Source organism: Empidonax traillii, unplaced genomic scaffold, assembly GCF_003031625.1.
Source record: "Empidonax traillii isolate 1590-97213 ecotype Southwest subspecies unplaced genomic scaffold, ASM303162v1 scaffold470:size469199, whole genome shotgun sequence".
Taxonomy (NCBI): Eukaryota; Metazoa; Chordata; class Aves; order Passeriformes; family Tyrannidae; genus Empidonax; species Empidonax traillii.
The window spans coordinates 160,600-178,591 of NW_020955663.1; the positions used below are offsets into that span (position 1 = coordinate 160,600).

General features: G+C 40.2%; 1 protein-coding gene across 2 annotated transcripts in view; it reads left to right on the forward strand.

Annotated features, from left to right (window-relative positions):
- The first annotated feature begins 226 nt into the window (after window positions 1-226).
- The window catches only part of ZNF536 (zinc finger protein 536), a 232,114-nt gene continuing 214,348 nt past the window's right edge, over window positions 227-17,992 (forward strand). For both annotated transcript variants that reach the window (XM_027895808.1, XM_027895809.1), the window contains exon 1: window positions 227-318. The gene's annotated coding sequence lies outside the window, so the exon portion shown is untranslated. The remainder of the gene's footprint in view (window positions 319-17,992) is intronic.

A 17,992-nucleotide genomic window follows, 5' to 3' on the forward strand; every position in this document is an offset into this window, starting at 1 on the left:
GGGGGGGGGGGGGGGGGGGGGGGGGGGGGGGGGGGGGGGGGGGGGGGGGGAGGAAGGAGAGATTCTTTGATGCTGTGTAGGAAAGAATCCAGATTTTAATGCGCCCATCTGTTGCAGTTTTGCAAATAATTAATATATATGTGTGTGTGTGAGAGAGAGGCAGAGAGAGAGGGGCTGGGGGGGGGGGGGGGGGGGGGGGGCGGTGAGCGCTGCCGCTTGTGTGTGTGAACTTCAACGTGAAAATAAAAAGGTCGCGAAGATTTATCGGAGGGGTCTGCGGCTCCCGCGGGGCGGCTCGCACGGGGCTCCATCCGAAAAGTTAGTTGCCGGCGTGCCCCGGCGCGGCGGCGGGGCCGGGGGCGCGGTGCGGGAGAGGGTGCGGGCTGCCCGGGGCGGGCGCGGCGGGCAGGGAGGGCTCCGGCCGCCGCCTGCCTGCGCGGCGGGCATTGTTTCGGGGTGCGTGCGGCGGATGTGGCCGTGGCTGATACAGTGTCGAGGCGGGGACGTGATTTGTCAGATGGCTCCGTTCGCACTTGAGCCGGCGGTGCGGGGCTGTGCGGGGTGTGCGGGGCAGAGTTGTGCGGTGCGGGGCAGGGGCGGGCGCGGCTGCCCGGCCGCCCGCGGCGGGAGCGCTCTGCGGGGCTGTGCATTCCCCCGCCGCCCCCCGCCCCCCCGTGCAGTTTAAAATAAATCCAACAGGGGCCGTGTTTGCTGAGCTGATGTGCCCGGCTGATACAGATAGCGGCGGCGAGCCGCCCCGCTTCTGTGGAAAAAGACTATTTTAAGTGTCATAATTAAGTTTAGAAGCCTTGTTTGGGCTCATTCACTGCTCGAAATAAAAAGGACTGGCTGCTTTTAGACCCTTTCTGAAGGGGCTGGCTAAGCGCCTCTGCACGTTCTCTTGGAGAAGAATGTTTTCTTTTCTAGTTTAATATTAGAAACTATATTTTTACTTGTTTAAACCGGATTTGATTATTCCTGTGGAGATTTTTTTCTCTCCCCCCCTTCCTATCGCTCAAATCTTTGTTCATTGTTCATTGACTGGGGAAGGCTGCTTAAATGTACGGAGAGAGGGGGGAGGCCCCCTCGCTGGTTTGATGTTGAAATAGTAAACCTGAATGAGGAGGGTGGCTGGAAAAGTGGACATTGCAGCTTTAATTAACTTCAAGATGCTTCAGCGAGGACCAGAGCGTAGTAGTGACGTTGCCTCATAAATCTGTCCAGTACAGTGCGTTGCATTGAACTATTACAGTATCACCATCATATTGAATATTCACTACCTATCCGGGAGCAGATTTGCATAATTGGATCTTTTTTAAATGAAACTTGTTTGCAAAAAACCAAACAAAACCAAAAAAACAAAAGCCCAAGTGAAAACCGCGGCGATCTGCATGATTGTAAAGGGTTCAAACATATCCGAAAAGTAAGTGACCTGCATAAGTACATCAATAGGTTAAGTGCAAATAAGATGAGAAGTGCTTCTGAAAGCTGTACATTCCCTATGTGGTCTCTTGGGTTATTTCTCAATAGCGGGATTTTTTTGTAGCCTCAGGGATTTTAGGTTTTCTGTCTGCTTTCATAACTTTTTCCCCTCACAGTTGTTATACAAGGTGAGGCTTTTGTACTGTGCCTGTGTACCTGTAGTGATATTTTTAAAGAAAATGGATTAGTAGTTTGTAATTCGTGCTGTTTGACTTGTATAATTACAGCTATTGTGGAAGGAAAATATGTATTGCTGTTATATTTCTGGTCATCAAATAGATCACTAAATGCTTCAGAATATTCAAAGATTGTTTGTGTGTGTGTTTGTGTACGCTTAAAAATCGACTTAGTTAACTAAGCTGTTACTTCTTAAATCACAGAGGCAACTAGTTTTTTAATGTGTGTGTAAGCTTCCCCCCTATTTGATGGAGAATGAAGATGACTGAAGTAATTCAAAATACCAGAAATTTTGAGAGTGAATTTGCAGCTTCTGTGTCAAACCCACCCCCTCCTAACCGAATATCTGGGTTACAATATTGCTGTTTTGGATCGGACAGGTTTAGAAGTATTTTGTAAAATCAGATGCTGGTGTTTCGGATGCTGCGAGGACGAAGTTGTGGAGTGGAGGTAGCTGAAAGCTGGAAGTTTCCTCCTGGGGAAGGGGAGTAGCGGTCGGTGGGGCGAGCCGAGCAGAAGTGCAAAGTGTGCGTGCAGCCCAAGCCTTGCCCCGGCTCTCCCCCCTCGCCGAAGGCTGCTTTAGTTATGATGTCATTCTGATAGTGGAGAGCAAATGTCTCCTGATTCTACCATTAAACGCCTGGCTGATTTGCCTGATAATGATAGCATTGACGTCCTGCTCCTTGACAAATGCAAGCCCTATGAGCCCTATGAATTAACTTTTTTCCCATAGCTGAGAGCTAGCTAGCTTTACGACTCATGAATGTAGCAGCACTTCTTTGACAGATTACTTTGAACCTCCTCGTTTCTACAACAAAACCCCTTCTCTGAACACCACTTCTGCGAGGCTCCTAGCAGACCCTGGACAGTTTGGGCCTGATTTGCAGAGCTGCTGAGCATTCATCACTTCCACCGACTTCAGATGGAGTTGTGGGTGCTCAGCAGCTTTGAAAATCAGGCCCTGTGTTCAGTCAACAGATGATGCATTTTTTTTGGCTTGTTTGTTTTGGGTTTTGTTTTGGTTTTTTTGTTACTGTTTTTTAAGTTAGACAGCTAAAGAGGGCTCTATGATTTCTAGTCATTATAAAAATATTTGTAAATAGCTTGAGTTGTTTGTCCTAGTCTGTTCTGTTTTGCCCTTTCTGCTATCCTTTTTAAAATTTTATTTTCAATTAATCTTCTAGTGGATGTGCTGTTAATCTTCGGAAGAAAAGAATCATAAATGAGTTGTTTAAAGTTTTCAGAATGTTGTAGAAGAAAAATGTTTCCAGTTTGGTACCAAGTGCTTAGAGAATCGATTGCTGTTTCAGAACGTGCACTAGAAGAGAGTCTCGGTACAGTTGCTAAACCCTGCGATTGGGTGCACTTTCTCATGTCTGCTCTGTCTTCAGATTTTGCTCGTGACTTTGAATTTCTATTCCTGCAGGTAAACGAGATTTAATACAATGGGTTTTTTGAAAGTGCCGGTGACTTAAACTTTGTTTTCATTTGCTGTTACGATGATGACAATTAACAACTGCAGATGTAAGAAAGGTCAGCCTCTCTGTTACATGTGCAAGGAATGAACCTAAAATATTTGCAGGCTAACGCTGTGTTTTGCAAATGAGTTCCTGAAGACACAAGTTGCTGTGATGGAAACGCTGTATTAAAACACTTTTAATAAATTGACTATGACTTTATCAATTGTAAGGAAGAAAAAGGATTTGTTCTACGGGCTTTTTGACTTCTGAACATATTTGAGCTCTAATACTCAGCAAGTTGTCTGGCACTGTCTTCACTGTAGACTTTTATATAATGAGGAGACTGATTGTCATATTTTTGTCCATGCCAGAGGCCAATAACCCAACCCATTCATTATCAGAAGAGAGTAGCCTGTAAGTTGCAACATCAGTACCACTGTTTTGCTTGCAGCAATGAAGAGAGTGCTGAGATCAGAAATTGTGATCTTCAGTACAGAAAGCTGACACATTAGGTTGTTTACCCACTATGGAGCCTTAGGTGACCAAAGAGATTTGCATTCAAACACATGTAGAAAATCCACTAGTCCATTAAAATGGGATGTGCTTATTCCTTAGGAAACACAAGTTTCATCAAGTGTAGGAAAATCAGTAGAAGTAATTTTTCCAAATGTTGATTTTTGCTTAAAGTTGACTTTGAATTGCACAGGTGTTTTTAGAGTGCCTTGACTTAAAAAAAAAAAAAAAAAAAAAAAAAAAAAAAAGAAGAAAAAGAAAAAAAAGCATGGATTTATATGAACTTTATAAAAATGGAAACTAAAGCCATAAATAGATTTATTTTTCTAGTTTGAATGTGGACAACCAAAGCTTTTTTAAAATCATCTGATTTAGTGTGTTTTAAAAGGATTTGTAAGTAAATTTATATTTTAATCTCTGAATTTCTCTCAGATACCTGAATAGATGCGTATCAGCTCTTTAAAATGCTAAAAACAGTATGATCTTGAAAAACTATTTTTCTCTCCTCTCATTCACAACTTGCATTTCCAGAGTTGCAAGCAATTTGGATTCAGGGAAGGAGAACACAGATGAAAAAATAAAATACATATTCTTTCTTTTATAGAAACATGAATAAAGTTATTCTGGCAACTGTAGATGGAAATCCAAATTTCTCTAGTGAAGACACTCCGGGCACAGATGTTCGCAAAAGGGGAGAAAAGGATGAGCTACTGAAAGAAAATATGTAAAAGTAAAATAATTCTGATGCCTAATTGGATGATCTCAGGGTTATTGTACGGATGTGCAGTTCCAGTTTCCAGTTGTGTGGCCGAATATGAAGTATGAACTTCCTATGACCAAGTCACTGATCAGAATCTGACCTTGGCTAGAAATAAGTGAAAATTATAAAGATCTGATGGGTGTTTGTTGCTTAATGTGAAATAACCGAGTAGCATCTGTCTGAATCTGAGTGGATCACAATAACTGCTATGACATTTTCACTCGTATTGGCAGGTTAAGTAATGAAGCCAAGCACTGAGTGAGAGATTTGAAGCATCTTTTCAGGGGCAGCAGAGATCCAGATCGGGAAAGAGGCAGGGGAATAGGGTAGCGAGGGAGGATTTGGGTTGCCTCTGCCCAGCTGCACCAATGCTGTGACTGAATATGCTCCAAGAGGTAGGATTCTTCCAATATTCTGAATTTGGCACCTTTCCCTTATATTTAAATTTGCTCTGATTTTCAGGTGCATCTTACTAGAAAACCAAATGCATCAAAAAGGCAAAAGAATTAGAGAGGGATAATTATAATTAACCTGTTTTCTGTGTTTTGTAAAAATTGTAAGACGGGGCCTTGAAAATATTTTGAAGTCACTGCTTTCTACAGGACTTAATCTAAATACTCCTTGTGAGATTGTTTTCTAAGGAGATGGGTTCCTCAGGTCAAGTTGAACTATATTAAAGACAAACAATTTTGTTGTAATCTGACTGCCTTTAAAACACAGAAGAAGAAAACAGAACTAAAATAGCCACAGCAGCCTCAATATCTGATCTTTCCTCCATTGTGCTTTGTAGCGTTTGAGAGTCATATAACCAAAAGCAAAGTTAGGTAATTCCTTACAAGTGTTTGTCATGTTATGGAACAAGCAGCACTGTCGATCCTGGTGGGACATTAACAGGCAGATCTGCAGGTAGCAGTGCCTGATAATAATGGTGATGGCTTCACTCCCACAGTGTGGGACAAACAACAGAGCTGCTTCAAACCAGTGGCTGTTTTTTGATGCATTAGTGTTAAACTGTCCAGCTGTAGCATCTCGGACTTCCAGAGGGAGCAAGTGCTTGCCAGGAGGATGGGAGCTGGTGAAAATCAGGCAGGGCTAGCACAGTGCCAGGGAAAGGCTGCTTGCGAAAATTTGGCCCTGTCTCCGTTTTGTGAACAAGAAAAGCAAGGGGGGAGGGGGGGGGCAGAAAGAAGAGTATGAGCTGACTTTCACCTCCATGACCCATGTGGGGATGCAGGGGAGGTTGGATGCAGGGGCTGCCTGTGGCCCGAGCTCTGCCTTGGGGCAGTCCAGGATGTTCTGGGAGCCTTCCTTGACGTCAGGCTATCATGGGTCAGGGTGTCATGGTGCAAAGGGGGTACATGACAGTCTTGATTCTTCCTTTAATAATGAGCTGATTTCAGCCTTTATGCGAATTTCGTTACAGTTTTTTTTACGTTGCCTTTTTAATTTTTTTTTTCCTATGTGATAAGCCCTGTTAGAAACTTTGCCTCCTTTTTTATGCCTTTGGGATATTCTGCCACAGTTACTATGGTTCTTTGTGATGGGATGCCCTGTTGAGCTCCTCAATGCTATAAAGGGGTTGCTATCAAGTACCACAGTCTACTCGGTCACAACAGGGCTATGTGCAGTGCTTCCTTCGTAGTCTTGACCCCTGCTGATCTGGGAATTAGCCCTGGTAACCCATGTGATAGCACCATGATGGTTGCCAGCCTGGTCTTACATTTATTTTTCTAAATGATAGCATATAGTATTAATGTTGTTTTATTTCACTCTCATAAGTTGGTCTCCATAGGTTTGTGCAGACCTTGTCACCATCAATCTTGTCGCTGCAATACCAATGGTAGATACAGATAGGTCTCTTTAACTTAAAATTTAGAAAAAAACCACAGGTAAATAGGAAAATCAGGCAGAATAACTTAATGCAAAAGGCATATGGAATAAATTATCAGCAAGGAAAGGATAAATGAGTTCAAGGGAAGCCAAGGTTTATTTCATGAGAAAGAGCATGTGAGAGCTAGGGTGAAGAAAGCAAGGAGTTGTAAAGTCAGGTTTCTATTAAGAAAGGCTAACGTGGTGGGCTGGATGTTTATTTCTGACCATTTCTTTAGATAGCTGTGCATGGACGGGTTACATTTTAGTTTCATATTTACATATTTAAATCTACATGTGTTGTTTCTTCAGTGGTCCACAGAAACAATAAAACATAGGGCAATGCAACATGTTGGTTTTGGTAACAGTTTTACTCAAAGGAATGATGTGACAGTGAAGTGTTGATCGAGTGAATTAGGGAAGAATCTTGTCTTTGGCATCAGTTTATAATTGACAGGAGAGGTAGAAACTGCCTTCTACTACTGGCCAAGGATTTTTGATAGGTGTTTGCCCTGGTTCAACCATATTAGTGCTGGCACAGTTTTGGGGAAAAAAAAAAAAAGGCAGACATGAAATTTCTTTTCTTTTGTTTCTCAAGGGTTTGCATGAATATTAGAGGTTCCAGTCCATACAAAGACTTCTGAGTTTTTTGAATGTTGAGGGTTGACTCTATGTTGGAAAGCAGCACTGGTTTTAAAACCGGTGCTCCAAGTAGCTTTTACATTTGTTTTGTTGGAATATATCACACATTTTTGTAGAAAACTATGAATCTCTCTTCTCAGAGGAAAGTACATAAAGTTTAGCAAAATTTTTGTTGATTTTAATGGGATTTCTATGATCCAGTTCTGCTTCTGCTAATTTGGGCAGGACTGAGCCAGTAGTTAAAAGTGTCTTACCTGGTGAATCTCATGTGATTCCTAGTTCCACTGTAAGTACAGTGTGCAACTCCACTTGTTTCCTGATTAAACTTCGTCTCATTTCATTATTTCAAATACAAAAAGGAATCCAACCTTTTGATTAAAAAAATTGTAAAGATTATAGGCTACCTAAAACAGAAACATGCAATAAAATGACTATATATTACCTTTTTAAGGTAACTGCTCTTCATTGATTCGTTGAGATTTTGCCATAAGAGTGTAATTCCTCTCAGGGCTAATAAAATAACTAGTAGAAGTTAACCCAGTATATCCTTATTAGTACTGTAATACAAACCAAAAAAAACTCTCCTGTTTTAGCTACTCCCTTTGAATTTTACCATAAAGTTTCTCTTAAAATAGCCTAGATATTTAAAAATATTCTTGACTGTTTTAAAGATCAAATGTTCAAGCTTTTTTTTTTTTTTAAACACAAAGCTATATGCGTGTGTCTGCGATAAATAGGCATGCTACGAGATAAATGAGCAATAGGAAATCCACAGCCACTTCTGGATTAGAATTTCAATCTTTTGCCTGTTTGGTGGTATCTTTGGCATGCTAAGGGCTTTCCAAATATAGAAGTATAGTTTCTGGCCAGAACTAGCTGCCATTTTCTTATTGCAGTTGAAAAATGCCAGTTCATTAGTTTGCATCAACATGCCGCATCTTTGAAGGATTTCTCAGGTCCACAATTGAATTTCTGCTCAAAATGAAAGAGTTGCATCTCTGCACTTCATTATGGACTGGTGATTATGGAATGCACCTGGGTCACTGGAGAGCTGAATTCAGATCGTTCCTCTCTATCTGATTTGAATCAGCTTCTTCAAATCAAGTTTCTCACATCCCAGGTGAGTGCTCTATAAACACACTTTGGCTATTCTTTTCAAGTTCCTGCTTCAGGCTATTCCAATTTAAATAATCAGTTAATTATTCAGTGGGTCAGAAGAGAACCTACTCTTGGCTTGGGTGCTCCAGTGTGATGTGAGAGACTGGGTCTGACTGGTTTCTGTTGCAGAGTCTCGCAGTCTGCATTCCTGGTAAGAACATTCATGTTCTTTGTGCTGTCTTGTTGGCTCTTCCTTTTGAAAAGTTGCAGAAGGTATCAGGTTAGTCCTGGAGGAGAATAAAAGGAAATTCTAAAACCTTTAAAGTATCTGTGATACGGAAAAACTGTTTCTTACTCCGCTCTCTCCCTTTCTCATAAAGTTCACAATCCAGCTATTGTAAAAGTCAGTTGATGATGAGGTGCATCTTTATAATCCAAATAATTTTCATCTTGAAATGGAGTTTTGTTGCCGTTATTTTGTTGAGTGGATTTAATGTTTGTACAGAACCAATTAAATGATTCTTACATGCCCCTGAGCATCGAGTGTGTAGCTGCAGGTGATGCAATGGGTGCAGTGTTAACCCTTTCTACTGATAGTGTCATGGACCTGTGCACAGGTAGAACTTGCTGTGGGTGGCACCCTGTCTGTAGCAATGTGAGCTGGAAGGAAAGGCCACACAAATGCCTGAGGTTTGCAAGGGATACTGTGCTGTCAGTGTTCTTTCTCTCAGGAAGAACCTCAGGGAGATGTAGAAGACCTGGGAAACCCGTGGGTTTCTCTGTCAGGATGTCTTTTAAAAAGGAGAGAAACATCTTAATCTTTAGAAGGGGAATCCGCAGAGGGAGGAAGCCCCTATTTCCTTAGAGATAGAAATACTCATTTTGATAGCTTCTGTTTCCTCTGTCTTTCATTCTTAACTTCTCTGGCAGCACAACTCTGGCAGAACCCATGCTGTATTGGTTGGTTCCCCTTCTGGCTGCTCTGCAACAGTGATGGATGGGAGCCAAGGGAATAAATATAGCTCTGAGTTCCAGTAGTAACCCCCTGCCAGACTTCTACACAGAAACCTGGAAGGTCACAGGGGGAGAGGGAATGGGTGATAGAGAGTTTGGGCAGGCTTAGGTCTGACTTCTCCAGCAGGGAGAGTCGGTCCCCAGTGAAGGGGAAAGGTGCCGCAGGAACCCACTCGTGCCTTTGTTTCTCTGCAGAACCGAAGGGATCTGTAAATCTATTTTAAAAGCATTACCATTGGCTGTGCAGTTTCCATGTGAGTTTATTAAATGTGAGCATTTTTCATATATAAAAATAACTTCACCATTTTGTTATTTCCTTTTACGTATTTCACTCCGGTTGGAAAAATGAAATCAATCTAGTCAGCTTTTCATCAGTTTCTCTTTGGCTGTCATGCAGTTGCACAATGCTGCAGTGCTTGGCTGGCAAAAATGTTTACAACGAAAAATTGTTTTCAATGGGATTAAAAAAAGAATCGTGGAAACATTTTTATTGGTCTTCAATTTTTGTGCAACTTTGATTTTTACAAGACCTAAACTACATCAGTGGTGCTGCTGTAATTTGATCTTAAAATCATACTGTATTTTTATCTATACTTACAAGGTATACACAAGACAATGCTGCTACCCTGTTACACAGTACAGAATATTCTAGTCTGAATATTTCTTAACAGCTGCTTCAAAGTCTGTGGAAATCATGAGCTCCTCACAGTTGACCCTCAAAGGTTTGAGGTCAGACCTTTAACCTGTGTGTAAATACCTGTTGTAAGTTGGTTTTAACAGTCTTAATCATTTAGAACTGGTCTAAATTGATCTCTGATCTAGTAATGCTGTGCAATTCCTACAGCTGAGCTGAATCTGGGGATATGCCTGCAACCCTTCAATACTGCTGCTGACACCTATAGGGATCTTACACGTGAAGAATGTGGACAATGAGATCCTTTGTGGGTTAATCGTAATAAAATCCTAAGGATAAAAAATTGGCTGGCAGTTACCCTTTGCATCAAAACTCTTAAATTCTTTTAAAAAAGGTACTGGTGATAAGTGTTGAGTTAGTTTGGATTTTAATTTATTTTGCTTTACAGTTTAAGTGGCAAAAGGCTCTTCTGGGGATGGCCTAAATTTGTGGCTATTGACAACTGCTTTCTAAATGTATGGGCTCAGGCAGTCTGAGGAGGCATTGCGCCTCTCCAGGGGCTTCTGCCACTAATAACAGAGGGGTGTTAGACAAGCACCCTGAGCTTACCTCCCTCTCTCCTTCTTACACTGCCTGACTTTCTACCTTCATCCAGTGTCCCTCAGTAGCCCCCATGAACCTATGATATAAATGAGAAATGGGGACCCTTGGGTACCCTCTGAAAAGCTGAAAGCCTTTCTCTGAGAGAAATTTTCATAGGGCCCCAGCTTGCAGGTACTTTTCCAGTGTTTTTAAGATCAACATTCACCACCAAATTCACTAATTGAAGACCTTAATGAACGTTGTAATGACCAGGTCTGTTGTCACTGATTCAGTATCTTGTTTTCAGGTGTGAGCTGGCTGAGTCAAATTTAGTTTGCTTCCAGCTGAAATCACTGTCACACAAGCAAAAAACCAAACCAGAACAACAACAAAAAAATCAGCACATCCCCCTCCCTGCTTTATAAATATGATATTCCATCCTCTTTCAAACACCAACTGTTGATTGGCTACTTCACACATCATGACACTAAATCACTGACTTCAGACTATTAACCTTTTGCTTACTGAGTACAACTTCTGCAGTGAAGTCACATCCACTATTGTTAGTCATAACTTGCATTTGATGAGGTAACTTCTATCGGGGAAAGAAATAAATTATCATGCAGGCCTTTTTTCTGTGACATCGGGAAAGGTATTGAAATTTGTGATTTACATTTTTAATAAAAACAGATGGATTTGAGAATGGTTTACACATTTATATTCTGTAATGTGCCACAGTTTTCATTCTGTGCTCTGTAGTTGGTATGAAGATCTAAAGTAGATTTGATGCCTCTGTAAAAGCAGTCTAGCTAGTCCATGTTCTTCAACTGCGTGACACTTGTTCATGTACCTTTTTCAGAAGACATTGATGTTTTTAAACAGATGAGGACTGTTTTTCCGGGTGTTCTTTGCTTTGACAAGGTTTTCTGTTGGGAGATTAGGCTTTTGAAGATATGTTTCATATATTTGAGTAGAATAAAATACTACCTATCTGAGCAAAAGACCCTCTTTTTTTATTTTGTTTGTTTGTTTGGGTTTCACAAATACAAATAAATCCTCAAACAGTTGTTATTATTGCTTGTTGTTATGACACAATATATATATATTTTGCTAATTGTATTTTTTCATTGATTTTAATTATTATGGAGCAAATGTTTTGTTGTTTAAAAACTACTATGATACAATTTTCTCATTTCTGATTTGTTAATGAAAATACCCTTGAATACCCCATTTTCTAACATGCCAATAATCTCTCCGCCCTTCTCTCTGATGCTGGTAGAGAACACAATAGAGTAAACCAAAGATAAGTTAAGGAGAAATACTGCTTTCAGTAAGCTTCCAGCTACATGGATATGTAGCAGAGAAGGATCCCTGGGATCAGGGTCACTCTGTGGGTTTGCCACAGCGTCAGGAGAAACAGGGCTGGCAGATAAAGCAAGGAGGAGTATTACACATGTCTTTTCAAAGTGTGTTTGAAGACAACTTTTCCTCCTTTCATAATCTCTTCTTATTTGAAACAGGAAATCTAAACAGTAAAGGGGGCAGGGAAGTGTCTTGAACTCTTTCCATTCTCTGTTCAGAGGTGTGTGTGTTTTTTCACAGAATTATTCAGAAAGCATCTGTGAAAAATGGAAGTTTATCTTGTTAAAGCAAAAGTTCTGCTGGACTTGGAAGTCACTTGTACCTTGTTCTGTGTCCTGGGTGCTTCCCATGTGTCTCCCTGCTGAGTGTAGAATTTAGTCCCCTCCAGTTACTTCCATTTAGGATTTGCCCCCTGTTGAGATCAATATTTAGTACTAGGGCGGCTTTTATATGTTGAGTAAGGATCATTTGTTTCTATAGATATGAGAGGACTTAACAGCAGTGTACAATCAATATAGAAAAGCCTACTAAGATAATTCGTATTTAAATGTGAGCCCTATTAATTCTAAACAGTCTTCAGCCCTTATTTTGTCCAATCATTGCTGGACATCTAGGTGAAGAAGGCTCTTCTAACTTATTAGTTTATTATCAATGATATTGCCAACACTTGAACTCTTCAATTAGGGAACACAGTTCCCTATTATGCTATTAAGGTTTGCAGCTTTCTGATTACAGTTCATACAGAAATACCTATTGCCTTAGCACAGTCACCCCATCCTTCTGTGAGCAGGTTAATGTAGAGTTACAAGTGTACAAGGAGAATGTAAATAATGATTACTGAATAATTATTTAGTATTTTTAAGGATTCTTGCGCGTCTGTCTTATGATTGCATGATATGAAGGCACCTATAGAAGGATAAATGTTTGTCTTTGAGAAAGTGATATGACAAGAATAAGAATTTTAAAATGGTCATGTCTTTTTATTATGTTCAACACTTCCTTTACCTTGATTTCCATGTTTAAATTTTCTAAGGAAAGCTGTATCATAACAAATTTCTGTAGCTTATGGGAATTCCATCGTGTTTGTGGGGAGGACTGCACGTTTCTTCAGCTGCGAATAATTTGTGCTTCTTTATCATTTGTTTCATGAGCCCTCTTTCAGATTTATAAACAACATGTTCCCCTACAGGTAAAGACTGTCAGTTAAAGCTGTTCAGTGCAAAACCTTACTGGTACAGTGTTATGAATCCTCCCGTACTTCTTCAGTTGATCTTATACTGAGCATTTCTGTGGTACTGTTTGATCCTGACGTAGAGTGGAAGCAGTGGTATTGACAGGTGTGCTTAGTTGTTTTGCTAAAACTGGATGTCAAGTGTTAAACCATGTACTTAAGTCTGTGCTGAATGGGGTCCTCTGAAGGTAGGAGAAGCTAAAGTAGTGAAAAATTCAGGTCACACTCCTCTAACTGTATGAGTTAGGTGTTACAGTGTTTTGAAAACCTGTAATAAGGCATATTGCCTTCTTTTTTTTGAATTTTTTTTGTCACTGTTGCTCCCATCAATAATCTATAATTTAAAAAGTCATGTGTAGTCTCATAATTGTTTTTTACATTGACTGGAAAAGTAGTTCTTTTAAAAATATGGTTCAAAGGAAGAGCTGCTTTTCATACTCTAGAATAGCTGTGGTCTTGAATTACGTTTAGAAAAAGATGTATTAAATATAAACAAATACAGGGCTCATGTAAACATTAATTAGGCTCACATCGCAAGACCTTGCTTTTTTGTGAAGAGCAGGAAAGCTCTTTTCATTTTCTCATTCTTTCCACCAAGGGTTGTCTGGCCCCATTCTGCCATCACCTTTCCACAGCAGAACCAGCTCAGACATCCCAAGTGACGGGACTGTGGCCTTTTCCCCTGACCACTCTTGGCTCTGAAGCTACTGGGGTGGGTCTCTGAAGCAGGTCCTGTGAGGGTGGCTTGGCTGGGTACAGATGAGGAAGGCAGAGAATTCCAAGGAATTTCATATCACCACACACAAGTGCTGAAGACAGAAAATAGGAGTATTGAGTGACCAGGACTTAAGCAGGAGCTGGAGTACTACTGCTCACTCACACGTGGGTGAGGTGGAACATCAGGGATAGAGGGACTGCGGACAACGGGAGTTCCAACTTGGAGGCCCTACTGAGGAAGAGGAAAGGGAAGGAGAGATATGAAAAAAGCCTTTTATTGTGTCCCAGGAGAATCCTATCCTCTGTGCATTCAGACCAGAGCAGCCCACAGCCATATAAAATAGCTCTTACACACTCACCGGTTGTTCTGAACTAATATTTGCTATTTTAATTTTCTTTGCAGACCTTGATATCAAAAAGTCACTGCTCTTTCCCTTCTCATTGGAACTCCTGATAAAATAAGAGATCTGTACCAAATATTGAAGAATTAAGCCTAACAGAATGAAAAATTAACATGCTAAATATCTTAAGTAATGATATAAACAAGGTGCTGTGTCATTCTGCTTGTCCAAGGCTGAGCCCTCTTTTGTTCAAAACCAGATTATGTTCTTCATCTCTCTAATGGCACTATTAGAAAATTCATATTGGAAGCCAGGACCTTATTTGTGATGCTACTTCTCCTTTGGGGCTGATATTGAAGCACAGACACAGTATAAAACTTCAGAAAGAAGGCAAATATCAGATAGTTTTAGCCCAGGATTAGCAGTTAGGACTCTTGAGTGTCATCTGAACATTGATTATTTGTCAGGTAATGCAATTACATTTAATGGAGGGCACTGCTCAGGAGTTGCACAGTTTAGCTAGCACGTTTGGGTTTTATGCACTATACCATGTTCTCAGTGACAGTGGAAACATGAGTGACATTTGACACTCGGTTGTGGTAATACTTTTCCAAAGCAGCTGCATATTGCAACACTGACAAAACCCATGAAATGCCTGTTCTGTGCTCCTTGCTACCAACTCTTGTTTCTGCTCTCGCCGAGAGGCGGAGGCTGCAGAGGAGAGCGGTGTTGGAGGATGGTGTCACACGTTGTGTGCCTGTCAGTGAGCTCAGACACTTGCTACTGACTGTGACATGTCACTTACATGAAGCCATGCAGTGCTACTGCAGCTTAGGGCACAGCATAGGTTATGCAGCAAATTGCAGCCCGCTTTCATCTGTGTGACAGACCCACCAAGAGATGCTAGAATTTGAGTGAGCCTCCAGATTTCAGGGTTTCTGACTCCCATTAAAAAAAAAAAAAAAAAGGAAGGAAAGAAAGATGTGCCTGAGATTGTTTGAAATAAAACAGAAATTGTGTCCCTGTCCTCATGTGAACCCTGATAGTAACAGGGAGGACTAGACCATCTTATTATTGAAGTGCATAAGAAGCGATTAAGTAAAATTCTTGCCTCTGCTTTCCCTATTGGCTTTGCAGTAGAACAAGAAATCTTGGCTCCATTGAATCATGGGGACTTTTATGATTGAGTTCACTGGAACCAAGATTTCCTCTTCAGAATAACTGTCAGCTTTGCTCCTCCTGTGGACAGGGTGCTGATTCATGCTCCTCATGGATGTAGCATCAATCATTCCACTGATCCTGAGAAAACTCTCCCTACTCAAAAAGCTTAAGGCTGCATTTTGCTTCAGTGGCAACACCTGTGACACTCTGTATCAGAAAAATGCCCCTGAATTTCAGGTGATCAGGAAAACCTTAGAACAGCCTCTAAAGCTCTTCTAGAAAGACCTGATGTCAGTTCTGGCTTGACCATACTGGGATTTGAGCATAGTGTGTGTCACCTGCAGACAGAACAGTTCTGACTCTTCATCGTAGCAGACAGAGCAGCCACACTGACTCAAGGCTTTGCTGTCACAATGATAGCCATAATATAAATGCTTTATCACACAGAAATGAAAATTTGATTAAGTATCTGAACTTGGTTTATTCACGACAAGGCAATATTTATTTAGCTCAAGCTTATTTCAGACTTCAAGTATCAAAGGGATGGCCTTGACTTCAGTAACACTGAAATCTCCAGAACTGCATTTGCATGTTCCATCCTGAAAGGGGCTTCTGTGACTGTGACTCAGTTTCCACTGCCAAGAGTTGAGGTGTTCCAAGAAAGGCTACCTTAGGGAATTTAGGGTCTTCATGTGGACTTTTCCTTTTATTTAAACAAACACATCCAAATCCTGAGGAGTTCAGTTGAAGCTGAGCTTCCAGAACTGTCCTGAGTTTCAGTTGGAAATATGCAGAGGGTTTCAGCTGGTAACTGGGTTTTGAATCTGAGCAATACTAGTTTGAATGTTATTGATTGTATAACCACAAATAACAGATTTGAGTAGAAACCAAGAGGGAGAGATGAAAGTCCTAACACAGCTTCTCTCCTGCATGCCTCAGAAATCTGAGACTTCTGCCTTGTCCCATCTGTACCACTGAAAGAAATGTTTCCCTTTTAACAGGAAATTAAACAGCACGGACAAGTTAAAGGAATAAAATCTACAAAATGTGGTTGTGTATTTATGTGTGTAAGTTCTCAGAGAATTTTGGTAATTCTGTGTACAGTTTTGAAACCCTGAGAAGTATGTCCAGCAGTGGCAAAGCATGTGGATGAACACTGCTGTGGTGCATGCAGATAATTCATGTTTTCATAGGACTTGATAGTCAGCATGGGAGTAATCTCAGACTTGGCTAATGAAAGTGGCTGCACCTGGTTGAGATCCTGCTGGAAGCTTTACTCTGTCAAAGATACTTATGTCTGGGTGCTTCCTACTTTATAAACCTCATCCCTTTCTTGTGCCCTTAGGCTTAGTTGTGTTAAGGAACTGAAAAACTTGAGATCATTGCTGTTTTGGCAAAAGCTGGCTGTGCATAAATATGAATATCTCTGAAGGCTGCTCTTGCATGCAAACTTATTTGGTTATTTGAAAATGTTTTTGAATCTGATAGCTGAGTCATTGCTGAATCATTAAGCTGTAGCTTATGTTCTGTGTAGGTTTTATAGATAACTGTATGGTTTTACATTTTTCTTTTTATTTCTACCTGCATTCAGCTGGAGGCTACCATACTGACAGATAAGTTGAGTCTTGATTCTGTGAATGAAAGTTGCCCTATTGTAAAGAGGTTCTAAAATCGCGTGTTTCATCATTGTGACCTGGTGGAGCAGCACGCACCTTGTACAAATGAAAACGTGCTGTCCTCAGCCATCAGTGCAGTATGCTGAGAAATGAACATATTAAGGCAATTTGAGTGTTGAACCTTCTTTAATTCAACACATCATTTGGTTTCAAAATAGTTAAATAAAGTGTATTTAAATAATTGTAAACATTCCAAATAGTCATCCAAAACAAATTGTACTTTGCATAATCATGATTTAGGAACAAAATGTTGCAATATGAATCAAGGAAGAGTGAAAAAAGAAATTGTTAAATGAAGAAAGTATGCTTAAATTTGTTGACATATTTATCCTGTGTAGATATTTGACAAAATTTTGGTGGTTACTTAAGATACTGTGCAAAATGTCAGAACAGTGTAGGTTAAAAATGCTTAATATCTTTTTATTGCTCCATCCCTTTGAATATTTATTTTCTGAAACTTGAAAGCTGCGTGTGGTATGACTTTTGCAGTGCAAAAGGCTTTTCATTCCATAAAGTGCCTAGAAATTTGTTATGTGATCAGTTATATAAATAGGCTTATTGTTTAGAATGTGTCTAAAACGCAGTCTGTCCTTTAGCAATTTTTTTTCTCTTATTAAATTTTTAAAGGCGCATATTTCAAAACCAAACAAACCAATTCCAAAGGGGTCTAATTTTCTTCTGTTTCTCCCAAAATGTACAGTATGTTCTAACAATTTAGGCTCCGGTTTGGCTAGTGGGTAGTCTTTCATTAGAAGGCACACTGTAGCAAAACATGTATTTTTTTGTTACGAAATAGCGAATGATATAATAATTGTAAAGGGCATCTACAGCATAATGACAGTTATGTGTTTTTCAAAGGAAAATGCAAACAATAGGTAGAAGAAAGTAAAATCAATAAAAGGACATTGTATGAATATATCTGGTCCATTAGTTACAGGGAAATCTATTCTGTTCAATCTGAAATCACATTCAGCTTATGAGGTGGATAAATAAAAACGTTAGGTCCCAGTTATGTAGTCCTTTCTCCTTTTGAGCTTAATGGCAACTTTGGATGAAATGGGACATCAGGATTAAAGCCCAAATTAATCATTGTGCAGCACAATTTTCATCACCTTCACTTCCAGATAGGTAATTTCTACCAAGTAAAATCATTGAGGACTGTTTTCATTGTATGCTTAGCTGCAGTTCCTGTGTTGCAGAGGGGAAGAAAACAATCATGAGTATTCTTTAGTTATGGAATGGTAATGCATGTGCACCTGTTAAGTTTTATACC